Raw genomic sequence first — 16,673 nt, 5'->3', positions numbered from 1 at the left:
TTTTCCCAGCTTGATTTTGGTCAAATAAATATAGTTTTGAGCCAAACAGTAGTCAAATATTCAATCTTCTGACCTGTTATCAGACACGTTATCCATTGCGCCACTGGCCGCACAGCCAAGCTCAAGTCAGGACACACCTAGGCCAGTGTACACAGTCATAGCTTCTGTCACCGACAAGGTTCCTTGGGATTTCTGTTAAAAATGCAAATCTTAATTTGATCCTCCTGTTTTTGCATGAATTTTAATGCAGAGCAAGAAATGCAGCCATGAAGTGTATTCAACGTTTAAAATGCCTTGTATAATTTTAATCTACAAAACATGTCACATTTGCTGTTGCTGAGGGAATATTGTTGTGTTGTGTGATTCTGCTGCCAGTTAAAATGTGGTATCTGTTCTTACACAAGTGCTTCCCAAATGACAAGATGTTCTTTCCCATACTGGGAGTTCAACCCGGGCGAAAACCAGGAATCCTAAACGCCAGACCATATGGGAAGACAGTTACTTTAAAAAAATATCACAGACAAATCCATAAACGTTGAAATTATGCTTGTTGTAATTACAAGCTCCATCTTTTTCTCAGAGATGTTGGAGAAAAGTCCCATATAAAATCAGTCTAAAATGTGTTTGAATCGAGAACTTCCAGACACAATGAAAAGTATACAGTATTTTTCCCAGCTTGATTTTGGTCAAATAAATCTAGTTTTGAGCCAAACAGGAGTCAAATATTCAATCTTCTGACCTGTTATCAGACACGTTATCCATTGCGCCACTGGCCGCACAGCCAAGCTGAAGTCAGGACACACCTAGGCCAGTGTACACAGTCATAGCTTCTGTCACAGACAAGGTTCCTTGGAATTTCTGTTAAAAATGCAAATCTTAATTTGATCCTCCTGTTTTTGCATGAATTTTACTGCAGAGCAAGAAATGCAGCCATGAAGTGTATTCAACGTTTAAAATGCCTTGTATAATTTTAATCTACATAAAATGTCACATTTCCTGTTGCTGAGGGAATATTGTTGTGTTGTGCGAAACTGCTGCCAGCTAAAATGCAGTATCTGTCGTTACACAAGTGCATCCCAAACGACAAGATATTCTTTCCCATACCGGGAGTTGAACCCAGGCCACCTGGGTGAAAACCAGGAATCCTAACCGCTAGACCATATGGGAAGACACATACTTAAAATACACATCACAGACAAATCTTTAAATGTTGACATTATGCCTGTTGGATTAAAAGCTACATCTTTTTTTCTCTGAGATGTTGGGGAATGTCCAGATGGAATCAGTCCAAAATGAGTTTGAAGTGAGAACAGTCAGAAGCACTGAAAAGTATTAAGTATCAATCCCAGCTTGATTTCAATCAATTATATTAAGTTCGAGCCAGCCAGGAGTCGAACCTAGAATCTTCTGATCCGTAGTCAGACACGTTATCCATTGCGCCACTGGCCCCACGTCTAAGCTCAAGTCAGGTCACAGCTAGACCAGTGTACACAGTCATTGCGTCTGTCAACAACAAGGTTCCTTGGTTTTCTGTTTCAGATGCATATCTTAATTTGATCCTCCTGTTGTTGCATGAATTTTACTGCAGAGCAAGAAATGCAAACTTGAAGTGTATTCAATGTTTAAAAAGTCTTGTAAATTATGAATCTACAAAACATGTCACATTTGCTGTTGCTGAGGGAATATTGTTGTGTTGTGTGATTCTGCTGCCAGTTAAAATGTGGTATCTGTTCTTACACAAGTGCATCCCAAATGACAAGATGTTCTTTCCCATACTGGGAGTTCAACCCGGGCGAAAACCAGGAATCCTAAACGCCAGACCATATGGGAAGACAGTTACTTTAAAAAAACATCACAGACAAATCCATAAACGTTGAAATTATGCTTGTTGTAATTACAAGCTCCATCTTTTTTCTCAGAGATGTTGGAGAAAAGTCCCATATAAAATCAGTCTAAAATGTGTTTGAATCGAGAACTGCCAGACACAATGAAAAGTATACAGTATTTTTCCCAGCTTGATTTTGGTCAAATAAATCTAGTTTTGAGCCAAACAGGAGTCAAATATTCAATCTTCTGACCTGTTATCAGACACGTTATCCATTGCGCCACTGGCCGCACAGCCAAGCTGAAGTCAGGCCAGTGTACACAGTCATAGCTTCTGTCACCGACAAGTTTCCTTGGGATTTCTGTTTCAGATGCAAATCTTAATTTGATGCTCCTGTTGTTGCATGAATTTTACTGCATAGCAAGAAATGCAGCCATGAAGTGTATTCAACGTTTAAAATGCCTTGTATAATTTTAATCTACATAAAATGTCACATTTCCTGTTGCTGAGGGAATATTGTTGTGTTGTGCGAAACTGCTGCCAGTTAAAATGCAGTATCTGTCGTTACACAAGTGCATCCCAAACGACAAGATATTCTTTCCCATACCGGGAGTTGAACCCGGGCCACCTGGGTGAAAACCAGGAATCCTAACCGCTAGACCATATGTGAAGACACATACTTATAATACACATCACAGACAAATCTTTAAATGTTGACATTATGCCTGTTGGATTAAAAGCTACATCTTTTTTTCTCTGAGATGTTGGGGAATGTCCAGATGGAATCAGTCCAAAATGAGTTTGAAGTGAGAACAGTCAGAAGCACTGAAAAGTATTAAGTATCAATCCCAGCTTGATTTCAATCAATTATATTAAGTTCGAGCCAGCCAGGAGTCGAACCTAGAATCTTCTGATCCGTAGTCAGACACGTTATCCATTGCGCCACTGGCCCCACGTCTAAGCTCAAGTCAGGTCACAGCTAGACCAGTGTACACAGTCATTGCGTCTGTCAACAACAAGGTTCCTTGGTTTTCTGTTTCAGATGCATATCTTAATTTGATCCTCCTGTTGTTGCATGAATTTTACTGCAGAGCAAGAAATGCAAACTTGAAGTGTATTCAATGTTTAAAAAGTCTTGTAAATTATGAATCTACAAAACATGTCACATTTGCTGTTGCTGAGGGAATATTGTTGTGTTGTGTGATTCTGCTGCCAGTTAAAATGTGGTATCTGTTCTTACACAAGTGCATCCCAAATGACAAGATGTTCTTTCCCATACTGGGAGTTCAACCCGGGCGAAAACCAGGAATCCTAAACGCCAGACCATATGGGAAGACAGTTACTTTAAAAAAACATCACAGACAAATCCATAAACGTTGAAATTATGCTTGTTGTAATTACAAGCTCCATCTTTTTTCTCAGAGATGTTGGAGAAAAGTCCCATATAAAATCAGTCTAAAATGTGTTTGAATCGAGAACTGCCAGACACAATGAAAAGTATACAGTATTTTTCCCAGCTTGATTTTGGTCAAATAAATCTAGTTTTGAGCCAAACAGGAGTCAAATATTCAATCTTCTGACCTGTTATCAGACACGTTATCCATTGCGCCACTGGCCGCACAGCCAAGCTGAAGTCAGGCCAGTGTACACAGTCATAGCTTCTGTCACCGACAAGTTTCCTTGGGATTTCTGTTTCAGATGCAAATCTTAATTTGATGCTCCTGTTGTTGCATGAATTTTACTGCATAGCAAGAAATGCAGCCATGAAGTGTATTCAACGTTTAAAATGCCTTGTATAATTTTAATCTACGTAAAATGTCACATTTCCTGTTGCTGAGGGAATATTGTTGTGTTGTGCGAAACTGCTGCCAGTTAAAATGCAGTATCTGTCGTTACACAAGTGCATCCCAAACGACAAGATATTCTTTCCCATACCGGGAGTTGAACCCGGGCCACCTGGGTGAAAACCAGGAATCCTAACCGCTAGACCATATGGGAAGACACATACTTATAATACACATCACAGACAAATCTTTAAATGTTGACATTATGCCTGTTGGATTAAAAGCTACATCTTTTTTTCTCTGAGATGTTGGGGAATGTCCAGATGAAATCAGTTTGAAGTGAGAACAGCCAGAAGCACTGAAAAGTATACAGTATCAATCCCGGCTTGATTTCAATCAATTAAATTAAATATCGAGCCAGCCAGGAGTCGAACCTAGAATCTTCTGATCCGTAGTCAGACACGTTATCCATTGCACCACTGGCCCCACGTCTAAGCTGAAGTCAGGTCACAGCTAGACCAGTGTACACAGTCATTGCGTCTGTCAACAACAAGGTTCCTTGGTTTTCTGTTTCAGATGCATATCTTAATTCGATCCTCCTGTTGTTGCATGCATTTTACTGCAGAGCAAGAAATGCAAACTTGAAGTGTATTCAATGTTTAAAAAGTCTTGTAAATTATGAATCTACAAAACATGTCACATTTGCTGTTGCTGAGGGAATATTGTTGTGTTGTGTGATTCTGCTGCCAGTTAAAATGTGGTATCTGTTCTTACACAAGTGCATCCCAAATGACAAGATGTTCTTTCCCATACTGGGAGTTCAACCCGGGCGAAAACCAGGAATCCTAAAAGCCAGACCATATGGGAAGACAGTTACTTGAAAAAAACATCACAGACAAATCCATAAACGTTGAAATGATGCTTGTTGTAATTACAAGCTCCATCTTTTTTCTCAGAGATGTTGGAGAAAAGTCCCATATAAAATCAGTCTAAAATGTGTTTGAATCGAGAACTGCCAGACACAATGAAAAGTATACAGTATTTTTCCCAGCTTGATTTTGGTCAAATAAATCTAGTTTTGAGCCAAACAGGAGTCAAATATTCAATCTTCTGACCTGTTATCAGACACGTTATCCATTGCGCCACTGGACGCACAGCCAAACTGAAGTCAGGACACACCTGGGCCAGTGTACACAGTCATAGCTTCTGTCACCGACAAGGTTCCTTGGGATTTCTGTTACAGAAGCAAATCTTAATTTGATCCTCCTGTTGTTGCATGAATTTTACTGCAGAGCAGGAAATGCAGCCATGAAGTGTATTCAACGTTTAAAAAGCCTTGTATAAAAAGCCTTGTATAATTTGAATCTACATGTCACATTTCCTGTTGCTGAGGGAATATTTTTGTGTTGTGTGAAACTGCTGCCAGTTAAAATGCAGTATCTGTTGTTACACAAGTGCATCCCAAACAACAAGATATTCTTTCCCATACCGGGAGTTGAACCCGGGCCACCTGGGTGAAAACCAGGAATCCTAACCCCTAGACCATATGGGAAGACACATACTTAAAATACACATCACAGACAAATCTTTAAATGTTGACATTATGCCTGTTGGATTAAAAGCTACATCTTTTTTTCTCTGAGATGTTGGGGAATGTCCAGATGAAATCAGTCTAAAATGAGTTTGAAGTGAGAACAGCCAGAAGCACTGAAAAGTATTAAGTATCAATCCCGGCTTGATTTCAATCAATTAAATATTGAGCCAGCCAGGAGTTGAACCTAGAATCTTCTGATCCGTAGTCAGACACATTATCCATTGCGCCACTGGCCCCACATCTAAGCTGAAGTCAGGTCACAGCTAGACCAGTGTACACAGTCATTGCGTCTGTCAACAACAAGGTTCCTTGGTTTTCTGTTTCAGATGCATATCTTAATTTGATCCTCCTGTTGTTGCATGAATTTTACTGCAGAGCAAGAAATGCAAACTTGAAGTGTATTCAATGTTTAAAAAGTCTTGTAAATTATGAATCTACAAAACATGTCACATTTGCTGTTGCTGAGGGAATATTGTTGTGTTGTGTGATTCTGCTGCCAGTTAAAATGTGGTATCTGTTCTTACACAAGTGCATCCCAAATGACAAGATGTTCTTTCCCATACTGGGAGTTCAACCCGGGCAAAAACCAGGAATCCTAAACGCCAGACCATATGGGAAGACAGTTACTTTAAAAAAACATCACAGACAAATCCATAAACGTTGAAATTATGCTTGTTGCAATTACAAGCTCCATCTTTTTCTCAGAGATGATGGAGAAAAGTCCCATATAAAATCAGTCTAAAATGTGTTTGAATCGAGAACTGCCAGACACAATGAAAAGTATACAGTATTTTTCCCAGCTTGATTTTGGTCAAATAAATATAGTTTTGAGCCAAACAGGAGTCAAATATTCAATCTTCTGACCTGTTATCAGACACGTTATCCATTGCGCCACTGGCCGCACAGCCAAGCTGAAGTCAGGCCAGTGTACACAGTCATAGCTTCTGTCACCGACAAGTTTCCTTGGGATTTCTGTTTCAGATGCAAATCTTAATTTGATGCTCCTGTTGTTGCATGAATTTTACTGCATAGCAAGAAATGCAGCCATGAAGTGTATTCAACGTTTAAAATGCCTTGTATAATTTTAATCTACATAAAATGTCACATTTCCTGTTGCTGAGGGAATATTGTTGTGTTGTGCGAAACTGCTGCCAGTTAAAATGCAGTATCTGTCGTTACACAAGTGCATCCCAAACGACAAGATATTCTTTCCCATACCGGGAGTTGAACACGGGCCACCTGGGTGAAAACCAGGAATCCTAACCGCTAGACCATATGGGAAGACGCATACTTAAAATACACATCACAGACAAATCTTTAAATGTTGACATTATGCCTGTTGGATTAAAAGCTACATCTTTTTTTCTCTGAGATGTTGGGGAATGTCCAGATGAAATCAGTTTGAAGTGAGAACAGCCAGAAGCACTGAAAAGTATACAGTATCAATCCCGGCTTGATTTCAATCAATTAAATTAAATATCGAGCCAGCCAGGAGTCGAACCTAGAATCTTCTGATCCGTAGTCAGACACGTTATCCATTGCACCACTGGCCCCACGCCTAAGCTGAAGTCAGGTCACAGCTAGACCAGTGTACACAGTCATTGTGTCTGTCAACAACAAGGTTCCTTGGTTTTCTGTTTCAGATGCATATCTTAATTCGATCCTCCTGTTGTTGCATGCATTTTACTGCAGAGCAAGAAATGCAAACTTGAAGTGTATTCAATGTTTAAAAAGTCTTGTAAATTATGAATCTACAAAACATGTCACATTTGCTGTTGCTGAGGGAATATTGTTGTGTTGTGTGATTCTGCTGCCAGTTAAAATATAGTATCTGTTCTTACACAAGTGCATCCCAAATGACAAGATGTTCTTTCCCATACTGGGAGTTCAACCCGGGCGAAAACCAGGAATCCTAAAAGCCAGACCATATGGGAAGACAGTTACTTGAAAAAAACATCACAGACAAATCCATAAACGTTGAAATGATGCTTGTTGTAATTACAAGCTCCATCTTTTTTCTCAGAGATGTTGGAGAAAAGTCCCATATAAAATCAGTCTAAAATGTGTTTGAATCGAGAACTGCCAGACACAATGAAAAGTATACAGTATTTTTCCCAGCTTGATTTTGGTCAAATAAATCTAGTTTTGAGCCAAACAGGAGTCAAATATTCAATCTTCTGACCTGTTATCAGACACGTTATCCATTGCGCCACTGGCCGCACAGCCAAGCTGAAGTCAGGACACACCTAGGCCAGTGTACACAGTCATAGCTTCTGTCACCGACAAGGTTCCTTGGGATTTCTGTTACAGATGCAAATCTTAATTTGATCCTCCTATTGTTGCCTGAATTTTACTGCAGAGCAAGAAATGCAGCCATGAAGTGTATTCAACGTTTAAAAAGCCTTGTATAATTTGAATCTACATAACATGTCACATTTCCTGTTGCTGAGGGAATATCGTTGTGTTGTGTGAAACTGCTGCCAGTTAAAATGCAGTATCTGTTGTTACACAAGTGCATCACAAACGACAAGATATTCTTTCCCATACCGGGAGTTGAACCCGGGCCACAACTAGCAATCCTAACCGCTAGACCATATGGGAAGACACATACTTAAAATACACATCACAGACAAATCTTTAAATGTTGACATTATGCCTGTTGGATTAAAAGCTACATCTTTTTTTCTCTGAGATGTTGGGGAATGTCCAGATGAAATCAGTCTAAAATGAGTTTGAAGTGAGAACAGCCAGAAGCACTGAAAAGTATTAAGTATCAATCCCGGCTTGATTTCAATCAATTAAATATCGAGCCAGCCAGGAGTCAAACCTAGAATCTTCTGATCCGTAGTCAGACACGTTATCCATTGCGCCACTGGCCCCACATCTAAGCTGAAGTCAGGTCACAGCTAGACCAGTGTACACAGTCATTGCGTCTGTCAACAACAAGGTTCCTTGGCTTTCTGTTTCAGATGCATATCTTAATTTGATCCTCCTGTTGTTGCATGAATTTTACTGCAGAGCAAGAAATGCAAACTTGAAGTGTATTCAATGTTTAAAAAGTCTTGTAAATTATGAATCTACAAAACATGTCACATTTGCTGTTGCTGAGGGAATATTGTTGTGTTGTGTGATTCTGCTGCCAGTTAAAATGTGGTATCTGTTCTTACACAAGTGCATCCCAAATGACAAGATGTTCTTTCCCATACTGGGAGTTCAACCCGGGCGAAAACCAGGAATCCTAAAAGCCAGACCATATGGGAAGACAGTTACTTTAAAAAAACATCACAGACAAATCCATAAACGTTGAAATGATGCTTGTTGTAATTACAAGCTCCATCTTTTTTCTCAGAGATGTTGGAGAAAAGTCCCATATAAAATCAGTCTAAAATGTGTTTGAATCGAGAACTGCCAGACACAATGAAAAGTATACAGTATTTTTCCCAGCTTGATTTTGGTCAAATAAATCTAGTTTTGAGCCAAACAGGAGTCAAATATTCAATCTTCTGACCTGTTATCAGACACGTTATCCATTGCGCCACTGGCCGCACAGCCAAGCTGAAGTCAGGACACACCTAGGCCAGTGTACACAGTCATAGCTTCTGTCACCGACAAGGTTCCTTGGGATTTCTGTTACAGATGCAAATCTTAATTTGATCCTCCTATTGTTGCCTGAATTTTACTGCAGAGCAAGAAATGCAGCCATGAAGTGTATTCAACGTTTAAAAAGCCTTGTATAATTTGAATCTACATAACATGTCACATTTCCTGTTGCTGAGGGAATATCGTTGTGTTGTGTGAAACTGCTGCCAGTTAAAATGCAGTATCTGTTGTTACACAAGTGCATCACAAACGACAAGATATTCTTTCCCATACCGGGAGTTGAACCCGGGCCACCTGGGTGAAAACTAGCAATCCTAACCGCTAGACCATATGGGAAAACACAAACTTAAAATACACATCACAGACAAATCTTTAAATGTTGACATTATGCCTGTTGGATTAAAAGCTACATCTTTTTTTCTCTGAGATGTTGGGGAATGTCCAGATGAAATCAGTCTAAAATGAGTTTGAAGTGAGAACAGCCAGAAGCACTGAAAAGTATACAGTATTTTTCCCAGCTTGATTTTGGTCAAATAAATATAGTTTTGAGCCAAACAGGAGTCAAATATTCAATCTTCTGACCTGTTATCAGACACGTTATCCATTGCGCCACTGGCCGCACAGCCAAGCTGAAGTCAGGCCAGTGTACACAGTCATAGCTTCTGTCACCGACAAGTTTCCTTGGGATTTCTGTTTCAGATGCAAATCTTAATTTGATGCTCCTGTTGTTGCATGAATTTTACTGCATAGCAAGAAATGCAGCCATGAAGTGTATTCAACGTTTAAAATGCCTTGTATAATTTTAATCTACATAAAATGTCACATTTCCTGTTGCTGAGGGAATATCGTTGTGTTGTGCGAAACTGCTGCCAGTTAAAATGCAGTATCTGTCGTTACACAAGTGCATCCCAAACGACAAGATATTCTTTCCCATACCGGGAGTTGAACCCGGGCCACATGGGTGAAAACCAGGAATCCTAACCGCTAGACCATATGGGAAGACACTTACTTAAAATACACATCACAGACAAATCTTTAAATGTTGACATTATGCCTGTTGGATTAAAAGCTACATCTTTTTTTCTCTGAGATGTTGGGGAATGTCCAGATGAAATCAGTCTAAAATGAGTTTGAAGTGAGAACAGCCAGAAGCACTGAAAAGTATTAAGTATCAATCCCGGCTTGATTTCAATCAATTAAATATCGAGCCAGCCAGGAGTCAAACCTAGAATCTTCTGATCCGTAGTCAGACACGTTATCCATTGCGCCACTGGCCCCACATCTAAGCTGAAGTCAGGTCACAGCTAGACCAGTGTACACAGTCATTGCGTCTGTCAACAACAAGGTTCCTTGGCTTTCTGTTTCAGATGCATATCTTAATTTGATCCTCCTGTTGTTGCATGAATTTTACTGCAGAGCAAGAAATGCAAACTTGAAGTGTATTCAATGTTTAAAAAGTCTTGTAAATTATGAATCTACAAAACATGTCACATTTGCTGTTGCTGAGGGAATATTGTTGTGTTGTGTGATTCTGCTGCCAGTTAAAATGTGGTATCTGTTCTTACACAAGTGCATCCCAAATGACAAGATGTTCTTTCCCATACTGGGAGTTCAACCCGGGCGAAAACCAGGAATCCTAAAAGCCAGACCATATGGGAAGACAGTTACTTTAAAAAAACATCACAGACAAATCCATAAACGTTGAAATGATGCTTGTTGTAATTACAAGCTCCATCTTTTTTCTCAGAGATGTTGGAGAAAAGTCCCATATAAAATCAGTCTAAAATGTGTTTGAATCGAGAACTGCCAGACACAATGAAAAGTATACAGTATTTTTCCCAGCTTGATTTTGGTCAAATAAATCTAGTTTTGAGCCAAACAGGAGTCAAATATTCAATCTTCTGACCTGTTATCAGACACGTTATCCATTGCGCCACTGGCCGCACAGCCAAGCTGAAGTCAGGACACACCTAGGCCAGTGTACACAGTCATAGCTTCTGTCACCGACAAGGTTCCTTGGGATTTCTGTTACAGATGCAAATCTTAATTTGATCCTCCTATTGTTGCCTGAATTTTACTGCAGAGCAAGAAATGCAGCCATGAAGTGTATTCAACGTTTAAAAAGCCTTGTATAATTTGAATCTACATAACATGTCACATTTCCTGTTGCTGAGGGAATATCGTTGTGTTGTGTGAAACTGCTGCCAGTTAAAATGCAGTATCTGTTGTTACACAAGTGCATCACAAACGACAAGATATTCTTTCCCATACCGGGAGTTGAACCCGGGCCACCTGGGTGAAAACCAGCAATCCTAACCGCTAGACCATATGGGAAAACACAAACTTAAAATACACATCACAGACAAATCTTTAAATGTTGACATTATGCCTGTTGGATTAAAAGCTACATCTTTTTTTCTCTGAGATGTTGGGGAATGTCCAGATGAAATCAGTCTAAAATGAGTTTGAAGTGAGAACAGCCAGAAGCACTGAAAAGTATACAGTATTTTTCCCAGCTTGATTTTGGTCAAATAAATATAGTTTTGAGCCAAACAGGAGTCAAATATTCAATCTTCTGACCTGTTATCAGACACGTTATCCATTGCGCCACTGGCCGCACAGCCAAGCTGAAGTCAGGCCAGTGTACACAGTCATAGCTTCTGTCACCGACAAGTTTCCTTGGGATTTCTGTTTCAGATGCAAATCTTAATTTGATGCTCCTGTTGTTGCATGAATTTTACTGCATAGCAAGAAATGCAGCCATGAAGTGTATTCAACGTTTAAAATGCCTTGTATAATTTTAATCTACATAAAATGTCACATTTCCTGTTGCTGAGGGAATATCGTTGTGTTGTGCGAAACTGCTGCCAGTTAAAATGCAGTATCTGTCGTTACACAAGTGCATCCCAAACGACAAGATATTCTTTCCCATACCGGGAGTTGAACCCGGGCCACCTGGGTGAAAACCAGGAATCCTAACCGCTAGACCATATGGGAAGACACTTACTTAAAATACACATCACAGACAAATCTTTAAATGTTGACATTATGCCTGTTGGATTAAAAGCTACATCTTTTTTTCTCTGAGATGTTGGGGAATGTCCAGATGAAATCAGTTTGAAGTGAGAACAGCCAGAAGCACTGAAAAGTATACAGTATCAATCCCGGCTTGATTTCAATCAATTAAATTAAATATCGAGCCAGCCAGGAGTCGAACCTAGAATCTTCTGATCCGTAGTCAGACACGTTATCCATTGCACCACTGGCCCCACGTCTAAGCTGAAGTCAGGTCACAGCTAGACCAGTGTACACAGTCATTGCGTCTGTCAACAACAAGGTTCCTTGGTTTTCTGTTTCAGATGCATATCTTAATTCGATCCTCCTGTTGTTGCATGCATTTTACTGCAGAGCAAGAAATGCAAACTTGAAGTGTATTCAATGTTTAAAAAGTCTTGTAAATTATGAATCTACAAAACATGTCACATTTGCTGTTGCTGAGGGAATATTGTTGTGTTGTGTGATTCTGCTGCCAGTTAAAATATAGTATCTGTTCTTACACAAGTGCATCCCAAATGACAAGATGTTCTTTCCCATACTGGGAGTTCAACCCGGGCGAAAACCAGGAATCCTAAAAGCCAGACCATATGGGAAGACAGTTACTTGAAAAAAACATCACAGACAAATCCATACACGTTGAAATGATGCTTGTTGTAATTACAAGCTCCATCTTTTTTCTCAGAGATGTTGGAGAAAAGTCCCATATAAAATCAGTCTAAAATGTGTTTGAATCGAGAACTGCCAGACACAATGAAAAGTATACAGTATTTTTCCCAGCTTGATTTTGGTCAAATAAATCTAGTTTTGAGCCAAACAGGAGTCAAATATTCAATCTTCTGACCTGTTATCAGACACGTTATCCATTGCGCCACTGGACGCACAGCCAAACTGAAGTCAGGACACACCTGGGCCAGTGTACACAGTCATAGCTTCTGTCACCGACAAGGTTCCTTGGGATTTCTGTTACAGATGCAAATCTTAATTTGATCCTCCTGTTGTTGCATGAATTTTACTGCAGAGCAGGAAATGCAGCCATGAAGTGTATTCAACGTTTAAAAAGCCTTGTATAAAAAGCCTTGTATAATTTGAATCTACATGTCACATTTCCTGTTGCTGAGGGAATATTTTTGTGTTGTGTGAAACTGCTGCCAGTTAAAATGCAGTACCTGTTGTTACACAAGTGCATCCCAAACGACAAGATATTCTTTCCCATACCGGGAGTTGAACCCGGGCCACCTGGGTGAAAACCAGGAATCCTAACCCCTAGACCATATGGGAAGAGACATACTTAAAATACACATCACAGACAAATCTTTAAATGTTGACATTATGCCTGTTGGATTAAAAGCTACATCTTTTTTTCTCTGAGATGTTGGGGAATGTCCAGATGAAATCAGTCTAAAATGAGTTTGAAGTGAGAACAGCCAGAAGCACTGAAAAGTATTAAGTATCAATCCCGGCTTGATTTCAATCAATTAAATATCGAGCCAGCCAGGAGTCAAACCTAGAATCTTCTGATCCGTAGTCAGACACTTTATCCATTGCGCCACTGGCCCCACATCTAAGCTGAAGTCAGGTCACAGCTAGACCAGTGTACACAGTCATTGCGTCTGTCAACAACAAGGTTCCTTGGCTTTCTGTTTCAGATGCATATCTTAATTTGATCCTCCTGTTGTTGCATGAATTTTACTGCAGAGCAAGAAATGCAAACTTGAAGTGTATTCAATGTTTAAAAAGTCTTGTAAATTATGAATCTACAAAACATGTCACATTTGCTGTTGCTGAGGGAATATTGTTGTGTTGTGTGATTCTGCTGCCAGTTAAAATGTGGTATCTGTTCTTACACAAGTGCATCCCAAATGACAAGATGTTCTTTCCCATACTGGGAGTTCAACCCGGGCGAAAACCAGGAATCCTAAAAGCCAGACCATATGGGAAGACAGTTACTTTAAAAAAACATCACAGACAAATCCATAAACGTTGAAATGATGCTTGTTGTAATTACAAGCTCCATCTTTTTTCTCAGAGATGTTGGAGAAAAGTCCCATATAAAATCAGTCTAAAATGTGTTTGAATCGAGAACTGCCAGACACAATGAAAAGTATACAGTATTTTTCCCAGCTTGATTTTGGTCAAATAAATCTAGTTTTGAGCCAAACAGGAGTCAAATATTCAATCTTCTGACCTGTTATCAGACACGTTATCCATTGCGCCACTGGCCTCACAGCCAAGCTGAAGTCAGGACACACCTAGGCCAGTGTACACAGTCATAGCTTCTGTCACCGACAAGGTTCCTTGGGATTTCTGTTACAGATGCAAATCTTAATTTGATCCTCCTATTGTTGCCTGAATTTTACTGCAGAGCAAGAAATGCAGCCATGAAGTGTATTCAACGTTTAAAAAGCCTTGTATAATTTGAATCTACATAACATGTCACATTTCCTGTTGCTGAGGGAATATCGTTGTGTTGTGTGAAACTGCTGCCAGTTAAAATGCAGCATCTGTTGTTACACAAGTGCATCCCAAACGACAAGATATTCTTTCCCATACCGGGAGTTGAACCCGGGCCACCTGGGTGAAAACCAGGAATCCTAACCGCTAGACCATATGGGAAGACACATACTTAAAATACACATCACAGACAAATCTTTAAATGTTGACATTATGCCTGTTGGATTAAAAGCTACATCTTTTTTTCTCTGAGATGTTGGGGAATGTCCAGATGGAATCAGTCCAAAATGAGTTTGAAGTGAGAACAGCCAGAAGCACTGAAAAGTATACAGTATCAATCCAATCTTGATTTCAATCAATTATATTAAGTTCGAGCCAGCCAGGAGTCGAACCTAGAATCTTCTGATCCGTAGTCAGACGCGTTATCCATTGCGCCACTGGCCCCACGTCTAAGCTGAAGTCAGGTCACAGCTAGACCAGTGTACACAGTCATTGCGTCTGTCAACAACAAGGTTCCTTGGTTTTCTGTTTCAGATGCATATCTTAATTTGATCCTCCTGTTGTTGCATGAATTTTACTGCAGAGCAAGAAATGCAAACTTGAAGTGTATTCAATGTTTAAAAAGTCTTGTAAATTATGAATCTACAAAACATGTCACATTTGCTGTTGCTGAGGGAATATTGTTGTGTTGTGTGATTCTGCTGCCAGTTAAAATGTGGTATCTGTTCTTACACAAGTGCATCCCAAATGAAAAGATTTTCTTTCCTATACTGGGAGTTCAACCCGGGCGAAAACCAGGAATCCTAAACGCCAGACCATATGGGAAGACAGTTACTTAAAAAAAACATCACAGACAAATCCATAAAGGTTGAAATTATGCTTGTTGTAATTACAAGCTCCATCTTTTTTCTCAGAGATGTTGGAGAAAAGTCCCATATAAAATCAGTCTAAAATGTGTTTGAATCGAGAACTGCCAGACACAATGAAAAGTATACAGTATTTTTCCCAGCTTGATTTTGGTCAAATAAATCTAGTTTTGAGCCAAACAGGAGTCAAATATTCAATCTTCTGACCTGTTATCAGACACGTTATCCATTGCGCCACTGGCCGCACAGCCAAGCGTGAAGTGTATTCAATGTTTAAAAAGTCTTGTAAATTATGAATCTACAAAACATGTCACATTTGCTGTTGCTGAGGGAATATTGTTGTGTTGTGTGATTCTGCTGCCAGTTAAAATGTGGTATCTGTTCTTACACAAGTGCATCCCAAATGACAATATGTTCTTTCCCATACTGGGAGTTCAACCCGGGCGAAAACCAGTAATCCTAAACGCCAGACCATATGGGAAGACAGTTACTTAAAAAAACATCACAGACAAATCCATAAACGTTGAAATTATGCTTGTTGTAATTACAAGCTCCATCTTTTTCTCAGAGATGTTGGAGAAAAGTCCCATGTAAAATCAGTCTAAAATGTGTTTGAATCGAGAACTGCCAGACACAATGAAAAGTATACAGTATTTTTCACAGCTTGATTTTGGTCAAATAAATATAGTTTTGAGCCAAACAGGAGTCAAATATCCAATCTTCTGACCTGTTATCAGACACGTTATCCATTGCGCCACTGGCCGCACAGCCAAGCTGAAGTCAGGCCAGTGTACACAGTCATAGCTTCTGTCACCGACAAGGTTCCTTGGGATTTCTGTTACAGATGCAAATCTTAATTTGATCCTCCTGTTGTTGCATGAATTTTACTGCAGAGCAAGAAATGCAGCCATGAAGTGTATTCAACGTTTAAAATATCTTGTATAATTTGAATCTACATAACATGTCACATTTCCTGTTGCTGAGGGAATATTGTTGTGTTGTGTGAAACTGCTGCCAGTTAAAATGCAGTATCTGTTGTTACACAAGTGCATCCCAAACGACAAGATATTCTTTCCCATACCGGGAGTTGAACCCGGGACACCTGGGTGAAAACCAGGAATCCTAACCGCTAGACCATATGATGAAGACAAATACCTAAAATACACATCACAGACAAATCTTTAAATGTTGACATTATGCCTGTTGGATTAAAAGCTACATCTTTTTTTCTCTGAGATGTTGGGGAATGTCCAGATGAAATCAGTCTAAAATGAGTTTGAAGTGAGAACAGCCAGAAGCACTGAAAAGTATTCAGTATCAATCCCGGCTTGATTTCAATCAATTAAATTAAGTATCGAGCCAGCCAGGAGTCGAACCTAGAATCTTCTGATCCGTAGTCAGACACGGTATCCATTGCGCCACTGGCCCCACGTGAAAGATGAAGTCAGGTCACAGCTAGACCAGTGTACACAGTCATTGCGTCTGTCAACAACAAG

General features: G+C 39.7%; 21 non-coding genes across 21 annotated transcripts; all 21 read right to left on the bottom strand.

Annotated features, from left to right (window-relative positions):
* Nucleotides 1-1,095: 1,095 nt before the first annotated feature.
* Nucleotides 1,096-1,167, bottom strand: trnae-uuc (transfer RNA glutamic acid (anticodon UUC)). Its single transcript has one exon. It is a non-coding gene; the product is annotated as a tRNA-Glu (tRNA).
* A 209-nt stretch (nucleotides 1,168-1,376) lies between these two features.
* Nucleotides 1,377-1,449, bottom strand: trnar-acg (transfer RNA arginine (anticodon ACG)). The gene has a single exon. It is a non-coding gene; the product is annotated as a tRNA-Arg (tRNA).
* Nucleotides 1,450-2,423: 974 nt separating this feature from the next.
* trnae-uuc (transfer RNA glutamic acid (anticodon UUC)) lies at nucleotides 2,424-2,495 on the bottom strand. The gene has a single exon. It is a non-coding gene; the product is annotated as a tRNA-Glu (tRNA).
* Nucleotides 2,496-2,704: 209 nt separating this feature from the next.
* On the bottom strand, nucleotides 2,705-2,777 carry trnar-acg (transfer RNA arginine (anticodon ACG)). Its single transcript has one exon. It is a non-coding gene; the product is annotated as a tRNA-Arg (tRNA).
* Nucleotides 2,778-3,751: 974 nt separating this feature from the next.
* Nucleotides 3,752-3,823, bottom strand: trnae-uuc (transfer RNA glutamic acid (anticodon UUC)). Its single transcript has one exon. It is a non-coding gene; the product is annotated as a tRNA-Glu (tRNA).
* Nucleotides 3,824-4,022: 199 nt separating this feature from the next.
* trnar-acg (transfer RNA arginine (anticodon ACG)) lies at nucleotides 4,023-4,095 on the bottom strand. Its single transcript has one exon. It is a non-coding gene; the product is annotated as a tRNA-Arg (tRNA).
* A 994-nt stretch (nucleotides 4,096-5,089) lies between these two features.
* Nucleotides 5,090-5,161, bottom strand: trnae-uuc (transfer RNA glutamic acid (anticodon UUC)). The gene has a single exon. It is a non-coding gene; the product is annotated as a tRNA-Glu (tRNA).
* Nucleotides 5,162-5,366: 205 nt separating this feature from the next.
* trnar-acg (transfer RNA arginine (anticodon ACG)) lies at nucleotides 5,367-5,439 on the bottom strand. Its single transcript has one exon. It is a non-coding gene; the product is annotated as a tRNA-Arg (tRNA).
* Nucleotides 5,440-6,412: 973 nt separating this feature from the next.
* On the bottom strand, nucleotides 6,413-6,484 carry trnae-uuc (transfer RNA glutamic acid (anticodon UUC)). Its single transcript has one exon. It is a non-coding gene; the product is annotated as a tRNA-Glu (tRNA).
* A 199-nt stretch (nucleotides 6,485-6,683) lies between these two features.
* trnar-acg (transfer RNA arginine (anticodon ACG)) lies at nucleotides 6,684-6,756 on the bottom strand. Its single transcript has one exon. It is a non-coding gene; the product is annotated as a tRNA-Arg (tRNA).
* A 1,253-nt stretch (nucleotides 6,757-8,009) lies between these two features.
* On the bottom strand, nucleotides 8,010-8,082 carry trnar-acg (transfer RNA arginine (anticodon ACG)). The gene has a single exon. It is a non-coding gene; the product is annotated as a tRNA-Arg (tRNA).
* A 1,648-nt stretch (nucleotides 8,083-9,730) lies between these two features.
* trnae-uuc (transfer RNA glutamic acid (anticodon UUC)) lies at nucleotides 9,731-9,802 on the bottom strand. The gene has a single exon. It is a non-coding gene; the product is annotated as a tRNA-Glu (tRNA).
* Nucleotides 9,803-10,007: 205 nt separating this feature from the next.
* trnar-acg (transfer RNA arginine (anticodon ACG)) lies at nucleotides 10,008-10,080 on the bottom strand. The gene has a single exon. It is a non-coding gene; the product is annotated as a tRNA-Arg (tRNA).
* Nucleotides 10,081-11,065: 985 nt separating this feature from the next.
* Nucleotides 11,066-11,137, bottom strand: trnae-uuc (transfer RNA glutamic acid (anticodon UUC)). The gene has a single exon. It is a non-coding gene; the product is annotated as a tRNA-Glu (tRNA).
* Nucleotides 11,138-11,728: 591 nt separating this feature from the next.
* trnae-uuc (transfer RNA glutamic acid (anticodon UUC)) lies at nucleotides 11,729-11,800 on the bottom strand. The gene has a single exon. It is a non-coding gene; the product is annotated as a tRNA-Glu (tRNA).
* Nucleotides 11,801-11,999: 199 nt separating this feature from the next.
* trnar-acg (transfer RNA arginine (anticodon ACG)) lies at nucleotides 12,000-12,072 on the bottom strand. The gene has a single exon. It is a non-coding gene; the product is annotated as a tRNA-Arg (tRNA).
* A 994-nt stretch (nucleotides 12,073-13,066) lies between these two features.
* Nucleotides 13,067-13,138, bottom strand: trnae-uuc (transfer RNA glutamic acid (anticodon UUC)). The gene has a single exon. It is a non-coding gene; the product is annotated as a tRNA-Glu (tRNA).
* Nucleotides 13,139-14,401: 1,263 nt separating this feature from the next.
* On the bottom strand, nucleotides 14,402-14,473 carry trnae-uuc (transfer RNA glutamic acid (anticodon UUC)). Its single transcript has one exon. It is a non-coding gene; the product is annotated as a tRNA-Glu (tRNA).
* Nucleotides 14,474-14,682: 209 nt separating this feature from the next.
* trnar-acg (transfer RNA arginine (anticodon ACG)) lies at nucleotides 14,683-14,755 on the bottom strand. Its single transcript has one exon. It is a non-coding gene; the product is annotated as a tRNA-Arg (tRNA).
* A 1,494-nt stretch (nucleotides 14,756-16,249) lies between these two features.
* On the bottom strand, nucleotides 16,250-16,322 carry trnae-uuc (transfer RNA glutamic acid (anticodon UUC)). Its single transcript has one exon. It is a non-coding gene; the product is annotated as a tRNA-Glu (tRNA).
* Nucleotides 16,323-16,532: 210 nt separating this feature from the next.
* trnar-acg (transfer RNA arginine (anticodon ACG)) lies at nucleotides 16,533-16,605 on the bottom strand. The gene has a single exon. It is a non-coding gene; the product is annotated as a tRNA-Arg (tRNA).
* Between the last annotated feature and the right edge of the window lie 68 nt (nucleotides 16,606-16,673).

The sequence above is a fragment of the Oncorhynchus clarkii genome, unplaced genomic scaffold (genome assembly GCF_045791955.1).
Source record: "Oncorhynchus clarkii lewisi isolate Uvic-CL-2024 unplaced genomic scaffold, UVic_Ocla_1.0 unplaced_contig_6467_pilon_pilon, whole genome shotgun sequence".
NCBI lineage: Eukaryota > Metazoa > Chordata > Actinopteri > Salmoniformes > Salmonidae > Oncorhynchus > Oncorhynchus clarkii.
This window is presented reverse-complemented; position numbering and strand designations above follow the sequence as displayed.